Raw genomic sequence first — 14436 nt, forward strand, 5'->3', positions numbered from 1 at the left:
AACTCCTCTATAATTTCCCAACAACACTCCTCTGAAAATTCATCCACTATCCTTGTTGCTTCTCCCCCTGTCACCATCCCTACCATGGTCTGCCATCATATGTGTAATGGAAGAGGAGGCACAAGAGGTAGCAGCTCACATTCTCCTACAATGCCTAGTCCTGACTCAGTTTCCCCTTCCTCCTCCACCAACAACCCCGACCCGAGTAGTTTCGCGGGGCATTATCCTGAGACTCGAAGCGACAAAGGCAAAGCCCTGCTCCATGGCTCTGGTCATGGAGATGCTGCTCTCCGCATTGCTACCTTCCCCCTTCCTCCACACCCTCCTACTCACACCACATAGTTTCGCTTTTGCAGTCTTCTGAATCGCCCAATTATCGTTGCCACCGTCTCAATTACCTTCATGGAGGAAATTGATCTGCCAACTCCTTTGACTGATCTCACTGAGGGGGAGACCAAAGCTAGTTCGAGTAGCAGGAGACAGGACAACACTGATGATCGCGAAGCTGATGAAGTTTGGGCTACCCTGCATGGCCAAGTAGTTGCTAGCAGTCAGCATGATGAGTAAGGTAGGCTCAGTTACATGTAGGCCTCTGGCTGTTGTAGTGGAGACATGTCAGACCCACGTGTGGGAGCATGCAGCACTGAGGGAGGCCAACCAGTTCATGGACGTGACAAGTCGGGCGAGGATGGAAACCCATATAGGTGTGCGTGTCCGGTTGTGGAGGAACCAACCCCAGACAACTGAGTGCCATGTGTCGCATTGTCAGGTGGACATTTTGTCATGTTGATGGTTCAACTACTATTCAACCTTATGTGTCTCTTGGTCAGGATTATGTTTTTTGTTCTACTGTGTCCGTTATGCTATGGTAAAACTAGCTACCCCTGTGTGGGCTATTTTTGGACTCATACTTTTCTGGACTGTTTTCCCCTCTGTTGGGGCAGTCAAAAACAATTATTCTGGATGTGTGATGAATTTTGCTAGGATCCTCTATGGTCGAGCCTCACTGTAACCCCTTTTTGTATCATATTAATAGATTAAACTTACTTAGAAAAAAAGTTTTGTTCCTAAACCTAATTAGGTTCTCATCAGTAAAGTGATATTCCTCATCCCCACCATCTTGTAGTACCTTTTTTGTCACTTAATTATATTTTTCATCATGTTGTCTTACATTCTTAACCCTTCCTACCAGGCCCATTTTGTAAGATCTTATGGATTCCATGTGATTCACTTGGATTCTCCTACTAAGAAATTCAAAAACCCAGTTCTCTTTTCCTTTTATGTAATTGATATCAAAGTCAAACTCACTAAGTATGACCAACCATCTAGCCTACCTTGTGTTCAACTTGGGTTGCTCAAACGAATACTTGAGGCCACTATGGTTTGTCATAAGTGTAAATTTCCTAATGAGGAGGTAATTCCTCCACATTTTTAATGCATGAATGATGGAAGCCAATTATAGGTCATGATTCACATAATTTACCTCATGCTTATTCAATTTCCTTGACTCATAACATATTACCTGTCCTTCTTGCATCAAGACTACACCGAGCCCTTCCTTGCAAGAATTTGTGCACACTAAAAAATGCTCATTAGGATTTGCAATCCTCAACACTAGTGCATTTTTTATCATTTTTTTCAATTTATCAAAGCTTGTTGCACACTCAGCTGTCCATTCAAATTTATTTCATTTCCTCTAAAATGAGGTGATAGGATGGCCTATCTTGGAGAATTTTTTGACAAACCTCCTATAATAACCTACCAATCCCATGAATGATCTCATCTCACTCACATTATTTAGTGTTTGCCACTCCATTTTGGCCTTGATCTTCTCTGGATCAATTGATATACCTTCCTTCGAGACAATATGCTCCAAATAGTGTATCTGTGATTGGAAGAAATCACACTTGCTGAGTTTTGCATAGAGCTTGTGTTCCCTCAGTATCTACAGTATTGCAACTAGTTAATTTTCATTCTATTCTTTAATTTTTGCATACAGTAATATGTCATCAACAAATGAAATGACAAACTTGTCTAAATAAGTATGCAACACATTGTTCATTGAACACAAGAAAGTGGCAGGTGCAATAGTAAGTCGAAACAGTACCGCTACAAACCCTTACTAGCCATATTTTTTGTGGAAATAAGTCTTATGAATGTCCTCCTCCTTGATACTTAATTGATGATATCCTAACCTCAAGTCAATCTTGGAGAAGACTACTACGCTCCTCAACCGATCAAAAATATGATCAATTTGTGGGAATGGGTAACTATTATTTATGCTCATCTTGTTTAATCGCTAGTAATCAATGTATAATCTAAGGGTCTCATCCTTCTTATTTTGTTGGGTCCCTATAATACTAGTGATTACCCCATTACTATTGTAGTTATACCCCTTATTAATATTGTTGTGCCCCTATTTCCCCATATTGTTATTACTGTGCCCCCTAGAATCCCTCTATTGTTATTTTTGTGGCTTTATATTATTATTGTTAGGTCGGTTGGATTATATTGTGACTCCTTAGACTCCTATATATAGAAAGGAGGTTTTGTCATTTGAATCATCCAAGAATTGTTCATCTATGTAATGTAAAGGAGGTTGCCCCCTTGAAGGGGCTGAATTATAAGGTGTTGATCCATCTTTTCTATCTTTTCTTGAGCTGGTTTCATAACATTTGGTATCAGAGCTTTGGATTCTAGGGTTTTGCTGCTCCAAACAGGTTATCATGGAATTTTCACTATAAAGTTTTTTCTGTGATGTTTCAGAAGTTGCAAAAAAAACCCATTTGAAAAGAAATCATGCTGAACCTCGGATACGAATTTCAGAGCTTTTCGCACTATATTTGTGGAGATATGATCTGCGGAAGTTGGTCTGTTTGCAAACTCCTAAATAACATTCCAAACAGGTGACCTGGGGAAAATCATCATAACTTTCTCTCTGGGGATCGGAATGAAATTTTGTAAGAAGTTACAGAAAGAGGACGGACTCTAGTTTCTTGTATGCATATTTCAGATCCAAAGGTCAAAATAGTGACTCGTGCCACGTCGTACAAGTTCGCTCTATTGAACTAGTCTATAATCAAGTCACTGTGGGAGATTTCACATAACTCTTCCGTGGAGAATCCAATTTGGGTCAGACTTGTGGCATTGGAAAGAGGACACAAAGGGATACTGCAGATCACAAATTTAGAACTAGATGATCGAAAAGTACAGAGATACATCAGAGACAATATCGAGCTCCTACAGAGTGAAAAAAGGTGTGTAGATTTTCTTAAATTTTTGCTTAAGATCAGTTTGAAAATTATTTTGAAGGAATTACTATCGATAACTGATGCCCTGAGGAAAGAAAATGCAAACACCTAGTAAGGAACATGAAAGCTCTAGCATGACTCATGAAGAAGAGGAAGAAATTCTACATGATATATCAAAATTACAAGAACAAGTGCAATAAATTTCATGCTCACAAAAGCTAACAGAAGCTAAGATAAATGACATGGAATCTAAGATAAAGGGTGTGGAAGCTAAGATGGATGATTGGAAGACAAATTTGAAGATAGACATGGAAGAATTGAAGATAGATTTGAACACAAACTTGAAGACATGCATGACAGATATGAAGACAGATTTGACAAATTTTCTACAAGAAATACTTACTAATGGTGAAAAGGTAGTAAAGGAAACTCATGATGCGAACAAAATAAATGTTAATCATGATATCATAGACTCTAATGTTGGATCGAAGACCCACCATATTCCAAAAATTGATATGAGGAAGTTTGATGGCAAGGATCCTGCAACATGGATATTACAGATGGAGCAATTTTTCGATCTCAATAATGTGAAAAACACACAAAAGGTATGTATGGCAACTTTATATTTGGAACCAAATTAGTTTGTATGGTATCAATGGATTTGTTATTGTAAACAATTTATCACTTGGGAAATTTTTTCGGAAGAATTGATAGCACATTATGAGGATACAAAAAGAAACACTTTTTTTAGCCAATTGATAAGTCTCAAACAAAAGGGTTCAATAATGGAGCACATTGAGGAGTTCCAAAAATTGAACATAAGGGTAAAAGATATTCCAGAGGAGCATAGGATTGATGTGTTCATAGGGTCTTTAAAGGATAATATCCAACATGATGTTCACCTTTGGGAACCTGATTCATTAGAGAAGGCATACAGGTTAGCAAGAAAAATGGAAATCAAAATTATGGCAACCAGGAAGCATACCACTCACAACTATAAAGATGGAAGTGTTGTTGCCCCTAGTCTTCCACAACCTATAAGGTTGACACCACAAAAATTGGAAGAAAAAAGAGCAAAAGGGCTTTGTTATAGTTGTGATAGCAAATACACTAAAGGTCATAAGTGTGCTGAGAAGAAATTATTCTACATAGATTGTGAAGAGGAAGAAGAAAAGGAGCAAGAAAGGTCAAAGAAAGAGGATATACTCCAAGAACAAAGCCTAGATGAAGAACAAATAAATTCGACCATATCTTGTAATGCATTGGCGGGAATTACCATTCCTCAAACCATCAAGATAGAAGGACAAATCAAGAAGAAAAAGGTAATAGTGTTGATTGATTCAGGAAGCACCCACAATTTTACTCATTGTAGGGTAGCAAAAGAATTGAATTGCTCCCTATATCCAACACCAGAGTGTCAAGTGATGATTGCAAATGGAGGAACAATAAATTGCTCTGGAAAGTGCCATAATATCAAGCTATCCATGGTAGAATATGTATTGACTAGCCCAATGCTTTCCATTCCAATGGGAGGTGCTGATGCTGTATTAGGAGTCCAATGGCTACAATCCTTGGGTACAATAGCTTTTAATTTTCAAGAACTTTTCATCAAATTTTCTACGGAAGGAAGTTGAATTAAGGGGTATTGCAGGGAAACTAGGAAAGATAATCAGCTCTAATGGTATGACAAAGCTTCTAAAAAAGGAGCAAAGAGGTGTAATTGCACAATTATGTTCGCTAGATGTTTCCACATCGGAATCATCTATTTCTCCAGATCTCCAAAAAGTCTTGGACAATCATTCCAAGGTATTTGAGACTCCCAAAGGTCTCCCACCTATGCGTGATCATGATCATGCTATTCATCTAATTCCAGGAAGTGTTCCTCCAAACATCAGGTCGTACAGATATCCCTATGTCCAAAAGAGTGAAATTGAATGTATGGTTGCCGAAATGCTAGAGGCTGGTATAATTCAACCGAGTCAAAGTTCTTTCTCTACTCCAGTAGTATTGGTGCACAAGAAGGATGGATCATGGCGCATGTGTCCGGATTATAGGGAGCTCAACAAGCTCACTATTAAAGATAAGTTCCCCATTCCTGTCATTGATGAATTACTGGATGAATTGCATGGATCAATTTACTTCACCAAGTTGGATCTTCGTTCAGGATATCATCAAATCAGAATGAAGATTGAAGACATTCCAAAAACAACATTTAGAACTCATGAGGGTCATTATGAATTTATGGTCATGCCTTTTGGCCTTACCAATGCACCTTCAACATTTCAAGGTTTGATGAATTCAATTTTCAAACCATTCCTTAGGAAATTTGTGTTAGTATTTTTTGATGATATACTAATCTATAGCAAGTCTTGGAAGGATCATGTTGAACATGTTGACAGGGTGCTACAACTATTGAAGGAGAAACAATTATATGCAAAAATATCCAAATGTTTCTTTGGAGTCCAGGAGGTGGAATATTTGGGTCATATTGTATCTCATGTAGGAGTTAAGGTAGACCCTAGCAAAATTAAAGCCATTAAGGAATGGAAAATCCCCACATCCATAAAGCATCTGCGAGGATTTCTTGGGTTGACAGGGTATTATCGCAAGTTTGTTAAGAATTATGGGAGAATAGCAGCACCTCTAACAACATTATTGAAGAAAGATGCATTTTCATGGACTCCAAAAGCAACAAAGGCCTTTGAACATCTTAAAGAGGCAATGTGCCAAGCAACGATCTTAGCTACACCGGACTTCACAAAAACCTTTATTGTGGAATGTGATGCTTCAGGAAATGGAATTGGTGCTGTTCTAATGCAAGATGAAAGACCCATTGCTTTTGAAAGTCGTCCAATCAAGGGAAAGGTTTTAAGAAAAGCTATTTATGAGAAGGAAATGTTGGCAATACTCCATGCACTTAAGAAATGGTGACCCTACCTAATGGGAAGACAATTCAAGGTAAAAATGGATCATGATAGCCTTAAATACTTTTTAGAGCAAAGATTATCCTTTGAAGAGCAACAAAAGTGGGTCACAAAGATGTTGGGTTATGGCTTTGAAATCATTCACAGAAAAAGGAAGCAAAATGTGGTGGCAGATGCACTCTCAAGAAAGGATGAGGATGTGGAAGCATTGTTGTGCGCCATTTCTATTATCCAACCAGATTGGATAAACGAAGCAAGGGAGGAATGGAAGAATGACGAAGAAGTGTGGGCACTTATTTGAAAGCTACAACAAGATTCTAGTACGTCTGATACATTTAGCTGGAAAAATGATTCGTTATGGTACAAAGATTGCTTATACCTCTGTAAGAATTCCCAGCTAAAACAAAAGATTCTTATGGAATTGCACACTTCTCCCTTAGGAGGGCACTCAGGATTTCTAAAAACTTACCACAGGGTTAAGAAGGAATTTTTTTGGGATGGCCTTAAATCAGATATTCAAAAGTTTTTGGCGAAATGTTTAGTTTACCAAAAAAATAAAGTGGAAACAATTAAGACATCGTGTCTATTACAACCTTTATCCATTCCAAGCCAACATTGGGAGGAGGTTTCAATGGATTTTATCACAGGTTTACCCAAGTCTGAGGGAAAGAGTGTCATCATGGTGGTAGTTGACAGACTTACCAAGTATGCACACTTTTGTGCATTATCACATCCATTTAAAGCCAGTATAGTTTCTACTGCATTTATGGAAACAATTCAAAAGCTACATGGAAACCCAAAGATTATTGTAAGTGACAGAGATCCCATTTTCACTGGAAATTTTTGGACAAAATTATTTTCTTGTCTTGGTACTCAGTTAGCTCATATCTCATCTTATCATCCTCAATCTGATGGGCAAATTGAGATAGTAAACAAATGTTTGGAAGGATATCTTCATTGCTTTGTATCTGATAAACAGACACAATGGGTCAAATGGTTGCCTCTGGCTAAATGGTGGTATAGCACTTCCTTCCATACAGCAACAAAAATGACCCCATTTATGGCACTTTAAGGGTATCAAACACCATCCATCACATCATATTTAAGAGAAAATTCTAAGGTTCAGGCAGTGGAACATCACATCGAACATCAACAACAAGTCCTCCAACTCTTAAAGGATAACCTCATGTTGGAACAGAATAGAATGAAACAACAGGCAGATCAACATCGCATTGAAAGAAGTTTTGATGTAGGTGATTGGGTATTCCTATGGCTACAACCATATAAGAAAATGTCCCTCAAACAAGCTAAGAAGGATAATAAATTATCACCAAAGTATTATGGTCCATACAAGGTGTTGCAAAAGATTGGTACTATGGCATACAAATTGGAGCTTCCTGCAGCTTCTCGATTGCACCCAATTTTCCATGTTTCATGTTTAAAGAAGGTTATAGGCGACAAGCTCCCAGTTCAAACAATATTGCCAGAACTTGACAAGGAAGGAAAAATTATATTGGAACCAGAAGCAGTCATAGAAACAAGAACTCGACAGTTATGAAATCGATAAATTTCAGAGTATCTTATCAAGTGGAAGAACTTATCCGCTGAAGATTCCACATGGGAGGATGAGAATTTTAAGCAGAAGTATCTAGAACTACTCAAGCATTGAGAAAAACACTTTTTGAAGGCAAGGGGCATGTTGGGTCCCTATAATACTAGTGATTACCCCATTACTATTGTAGTTATACCCCTTATTAATATTGTTGTGCCCCTATTTCCCCCATATTGTTATTACTGTGCCCCATAGAATCCCTCTATTGTTATTTTTGTGGCTTTATATTATTATTGTTAGGTCAGCTAGATTATATTGTGGCTCCTTAGACTCCTATATATAGAAAGGAGGTTTTGTCATTTGAATCATCCAAGAATTGTTCATCTATGTAATGTAAAGGAGGTTGCCCCCTCGAAGAGGCTAAATTCTAAGGCGTTGATCCATCTTTTCTATCTTTTCTTGAGCTGGTTTCATAACATATTTACACTGGTTATTTGGGCTCCCCATGGTGACACACTTGGCCTTATGTAGCCCTTGTCCAACATCTCCTTTAGATGCAATTTTAGCTCAACCAACTCAAGGGTACTCATCCTGTATGGTTCCTTCGATGATGGTTTTTCTCCAGGTACCAACTCAATAGAGAAATCTCTCTCTATGAGGAGGTAATATATGAAACTCCACTAAAAAGACATCTGCATATAGCTGTAGAACTGGGTACCTTTTCAGCAGTTCACTTTCCTCATTCTTAGTATCACTAATAGCCTTATCATCACTTAATATTTTCACTCTAAAAAACATGCATCCTGTTCTATTCTTGTGATTGGCTTGCATATCCATGATCAACCTCACTAAAGTAGGCTTTATCCTTTCTCCTTTAGAATTCACTTTTTTGTTCATAGTGGTCCACTTTGGTCCTATGTAAGTACAACCAATCGATGCCTAAAAATTGTTGACTTAGGTTCAAAGTGTGTTGCACACCAACAAAACCCTCAACCACTAGCACTCTCAGCAATGACCTACAAGCATATCATAGTATCACCCGAAGTGATTATGGGATGTTGCAGAACCAGGTTTCTGCAACTTGAGGGATATCACGCTGCGACAATGTTGTATTATTTTTATGCTTTAATTCTTATAAACAAATTCACATTAATAAACAAGTTTACACTTATACTTTACTTTGCAGAGATACAATCATCAATTAAGCATAACATAAACATTCATAAATTGTAAAGTACTCAGATAAAGTGTAGATAATAAGAAAAAAAACAGTCAAACACATATTTTACCATGGTTCATCCCAATGTTGAACTACATCCAGAAGAATCGTTGCTTATAATATGGGATTTTGTACAACAAACAGTTCTTCCCTATGCACATAGCTACAGGTGTCTGTGCACTTAGCTACAGATGGTCTGTGCACTTCGCTATAGACCTAGGACTCCATGCACACAACTATGTCAGAGCCTCACTTGTCCTCCAAAATATAGACCCTAACAGTATCACATAAACATAAATCTGATCTAGTACGAAATTTAATGCCTTCCTTCTTTATTATTCATCCCTATATATACTATTACATGAGGGATTTTCATCATTACATTACCATGGACCCGATACCATGGTTTCCAAAATACAAGGGGCTATGGCCCAAAACCAACAAATTTACAATATTTTAATTCTTTTACAAAAAGGAAGAGGCTTCACCGTGAAGCCCCGATGCTATGTGGTGACTTTTTTACACGGTCTTCATCTTGCTCCGCTGCTCTACTGCATAGTTCACTTCATACTTTGTGGCATCCTTTTTACTGCGAGCTTCCATAAAACTTGGATTTCTTCCCAAAATCAGCCCAAAATCTGGCCAAGTTTGGTTGCACCCAACATGTCGCCAACACCCACATGTGACTCATCTGAAGTCACTCAACTTCTATGCCTCAAATATTTGTTGCTATGCTCATGTAGACCTAATTATACTGCTAAAGTATTTTTGCTACCTATTTCTCCTCTCAACAAAATTCTTGTAGTAGTGCCTCTATTGTTGGTTCGAAAATATTTTGCAGCACTTATTTCTCCCTCTGTCATAGATCCTTGATCCTATCATCTACTTCTTACAAAAGCTAGAGGGCCTCATCCTGCCATGACTGAGTCCTCTCTGCCAATATCTGCTCTTTCCTTCAAATGTCTTTAATCTACTTTTGAAGAGTTTGTCCTTTAGTGATTCTGGCGAGCCTCTCTGAGACTGGTAAGGTTTCCACAACTATCATAAATTTCTTCAAACTGATTCTGCTTCATTTATAGCTCCTCTTAAATCCTCTGAATGTTTGGATCTTCCTGCATTGAGGTCAAAATCTGCATAGTTTCATCTAGTAGTTTGCCACAATTTGCTACTGTGTTGGAGATGTCTTTTCGGTGCATATTTTAGATATGTTTCACTTTTCTCACATGCTTCTAGTGGTGTGAATGGATACATCCTCATTTGCAGCTTAGTAATGATCACTTCATAGTCAAACTTCATTTCTGTGAGCTTATTATTTGAATCCCTTATTTCCAGGCCAAGCTTTGTGACATTCTCTGCTGATGACTCTTCTTTGCAAACCTTTACGTCTGGAATTGTACTACAGGTTTTTGTGATGAATTCATCTAGCTTATATTGTTGCTTGGATGCTCCATCCATTTCCCTAATCAACTAATGAAGCTCCTGTTTCAACAAAGCACTTTCCTTCTCCACCTGAATATTTAACAGTGAAGCGCGCTATTCTGGCTCCTACAATTCAGCTGTTATACCTTGGTGGAACTCGTGCAATCTCTGGGTTGGTAGTGCGGTGATGTTGAAATTAACATGGTCACACCCTTTTCCTCGCTCTCCATCTTAAATTGATTTAAACTGTAATGCTCCAGTTGGCATCTGCATAATCCTTAATCCAAATGTTGTTTCTATCCATTTCTCTGGCTACAGTTGTTAACACGTGTGTTCCAGTTGTCTGGATTTCTATGGTAGTGCCTTTAACTCTATAATACCTTGTTGAACATATGCTAAGAGCACTCTATAATGATTTTCAATCATGTCCCATGTTTCTTCTCTTACTTCCTAGACTTTGTCTCCAATTTCGTTGATTTCCCCATCAATAAGGACAAGTGGTATTGGTCTCTTCTATTTGTCCACCTTCTGCTTCTTACCTGCACTCATCATAGGAACTGTACGTATTTGCTTATTGATTATGAATGATAATTCCTCTATTCGATCTTCTTTCATGAGAGGCCCCTGGGTACCCTGTTCCTGCTCTAGCTCTGTCTCTTTTGCATCTTTTCCTTTGGCCTTTCCACTTGGAGCCATATCCTGTGTGGTGTCCTTCTCTGCTCCAATGCCTTCTATGTTTGGGGTCATCCACTATGCTGACCAGTGCTGTATTATCCCAGGAAGGTCATATTCAGTGACCAAATATGGAAGAGTATGCCATATCTCCATTGGATCCTTCCGATCCTTTACATATACCCTATGAAATTCTGCCTTAAACTCTGCTATATTGTGATACTAATCATACAAACTTGGTGGCAGCCTGGGATGCTAGTTCATAACCATGTGCAAGTCTATGTCCAATAGTATAAAGAAGATCATGTTCTCTTATGTGCACAATGGCTCTTTGGTATGCTATATTGAGGCATACCGTGTGGCTTCGCATATATCTACTTCAACTGGAGTAAATTGTGGGTCCTTCGGCTCCTTCCATGCTAACAACACGATGATCAAGATCAACCATGCATAGTGAAATGTATTACCCTCTTCTTGTGCTTCCTGTAAGTCCAAAAATTCCCTGCATAAATACTTGACTTAGTTGAACTGAACCCCAGTGTTGCACTGACGGCTAAGGAAACCACAGTCACGGGGACTTTGTTTGCTCTACACTTCCTCAATATTTTTTTGACTAAGATGTGTGCGGTGAAGAACATGCCTTGTTCGCTGATGGAGTTAATATCATAACCTCATGAATTTTTAATGAGCTTGTACTTGTCCTTCATGGTTTGTGCTACTGCCTTGTCTTGGTTTTTGCCGAAGAACTCTTTGGCAGGGTCCTTTCCTTGGTAGGGAAATATAGTAATCCATCGTATCAACATTTCATCGATTGGGATCCTCTTCCCCAACCAGAGGTATCCATCATGCACAAATACTAGTAACTATCAGATACAATCTATGTTAGAAGTCCTTCTATCGAAGTGTGGCATGTTTAACATGTTTAGAAAACCTAATCTCTGCAATCCCTTAGCCAAATGGTGTGGCCCCCACCTTGTAACTCTACTCTCCGGATAATATACCTATTGTAGCTACTTTCTCGGCATGAACTACAGATACTTACTTCAGTCATTGAAGTTCCAATCCTCCATTTTCAACTGCAGAAATTTTCCCAATAATTCTCCTTCAAATGGCACTTTTTCTTGTAGCAGCAGTGTCAAAGTGTTGAATTTCATGTCTTTGGGATCTTTAACTAATTTGGCATCCAGTTTACTTGGTTGTAGCAAAATGGAATTTTTATACGCTCTATCTCCATCTAGTACATTTCGGCTTCCTCCTCAGTGTCATGGATTGGTTTTGGTTCTTTCTGCTACACTAGTTTCTTCACCTTCTATGCAGGTTTCTTATCCTACATAGTCTTTGTCTGCTTCTCTTTTTCGACCTTATTTCTCAGGGATGTCCTTAGCTCGACTCTAGGTGATTTAGCTGGTCTCTTTTTTTGTCTTCCTTGTGGCTTCTCTTCTGTGATTACTTGCTTTTGAGGTGACATTGTGTGCATTGGGGCCACAGGTACACTTGATGCTATAGATTTATCAGTCTGGGCTTCCATGATGCCTACTAGCCCTTTCTCTACAAACTCTCTAGCAATCTCTTCAAAACTTCTCTTAGACATACAACAACACACTTGTCTCACACTTAGTCACAATTTCCCAAACTGAATTCTTTAGATAGCAAAGTGTAAAATGTGGAGTGGGACATGGCTTTTATAGAAAATTTGAATTTTGAACTGCATGATTAGCTTAGATATTTCTCATTCAATGCAGATATGGCACTAGATCCGACTAGATGTGCTTCATAAATGCGTTTCTCCCGCGCCTTTTAATGGAAAGTTAATATTAACGACAACTTTTTCCTTCCAATGATCATATTTCCCGTGAACTTCATTGAACCTTCCCTTGTGGCACAACAATCTTTACTTCATTACGGTTCTTTCAGACTTTGACATACCCTTGAATATGGCATAATAATATTCCTTTGGCGAGGTTCCTTTCTGCAGAGTAGTTTATAGTCCAGTGCCCACTTTCAACTGCAGGTGGCACTAAGACACTTCTCCATTCGTCCTTTAGCATGAAGCTCTGGGGATAGAGTTTTCCCTGTATACCTCCAATCTGCTACCAATCACTTTTCTGGGAATGAACTAACCATTTAAATTCATGAGCTAAACCACACTACCATCAGAGATGTTCTTGATGATATACGGTCCTAACCAATGTATTTTAAATTTTCATGGGAAATTCATGATTTTTATATCATATAAAAGTACAAGATCTCCTTCCTGGAATGTCTTCTGCTTGATGTTCCTATCATGCCAGGATTTCTCCCTTAATTTTTGTACTTGTTGATGAAATCCTGCTATAAACTTGTCTTCTTCCAAAGCAAGTAATTATGGCATCATTTCCTCCATTATATCAGAGTCTACCATGTTTGTGAAGCTTGTGATTCTTAAACTTGGCACAATGTACTCCATAGGTGTTACAAGGAAAAGTGTCTATTTAGAACTGCTCTATCCCACTAAGGTGTGACAGCTGCCTTAGAAACAAACAGAGAAAAGCTACTTTTGTTTTTCCTTTATGAATTATAGATAGAGAGGAACAGAAAGACCAACCTCTGTCTTGCACTAATCTCTTGATTCGATCCCTCTCTTCTTTGATAGTCTTCAGCTACCTGCTCCCTTGCACGCCCAGCTTCACAAAGTACCTGTAAGATCACAGAAGCATAACACTATACAAAGACATGGATCTATAATCATAAACAATCTAGGATCACATGTAAATTGACCATACAAATGTAACAAGCATCAATGATACAAAACCATGGAGGAAAACTAAAATAGATTTTATTGATAAACAAGAAAAGAGCCAGGAGGAGTTACAACCAGTTGTTCTGACCCAGCATCAACCTCCCAGCAAAGAAGCCCCTCTTCACCTCAAACAAAGCTTAGAACACCCAACAATATGATGTTTGTCTCAAGAAACCAACAACAATTCCTTACAATATGCAAAATTCTAGCCTCTGGATCTCTGGGATGAGGGATCCATATATAGATATCTGTAAGGGGGATGAGTCAGCTTGTGATTTGATTAGTGTCTTCTCTCTGATAGTTGTTGCTTCCACTTGGAGATTGATGGCCTCTTACTCATCCTTGGTCGAATTCAGTGAGGCAAGTGTCACATGAGAAGATTCTGGAAGCTTCCATTGCCTCTCCACCTCGCGGAGTGACACTTCCATTTGTAATTTCTCGCCCATCACACCCCACAGAAGGGACTTTTGAAATGCAACACACCCACACAGTGTATTTGGGTGAGATGCAACGCACTTAGCCAGTGGAGCAGCTGTAATGATCCTGTTTTGACCAATTCTGAGTAGTTTCTCATGGAGAACTTCTGGGAGAAGCTGTAATCTGTTTACCTTGTTCGTTTA

Source organism: Pinus tabuliformis, chromosome 1_2 (genome assembly GCF_031772625.1).
Source record: "Pinus tabuliformis cultivar Carrire ecotype Pingquan chromosome 1_2, CPIR1, whole genome shotgun sequence".
Taxonomy (NCBI): domain Eukaryota; kingdom Viridiplantae; phylum Streptophyta; class Pinopsida; order Pinales; family Pinaceae; genus Pinus; species Pinus tabuliformis.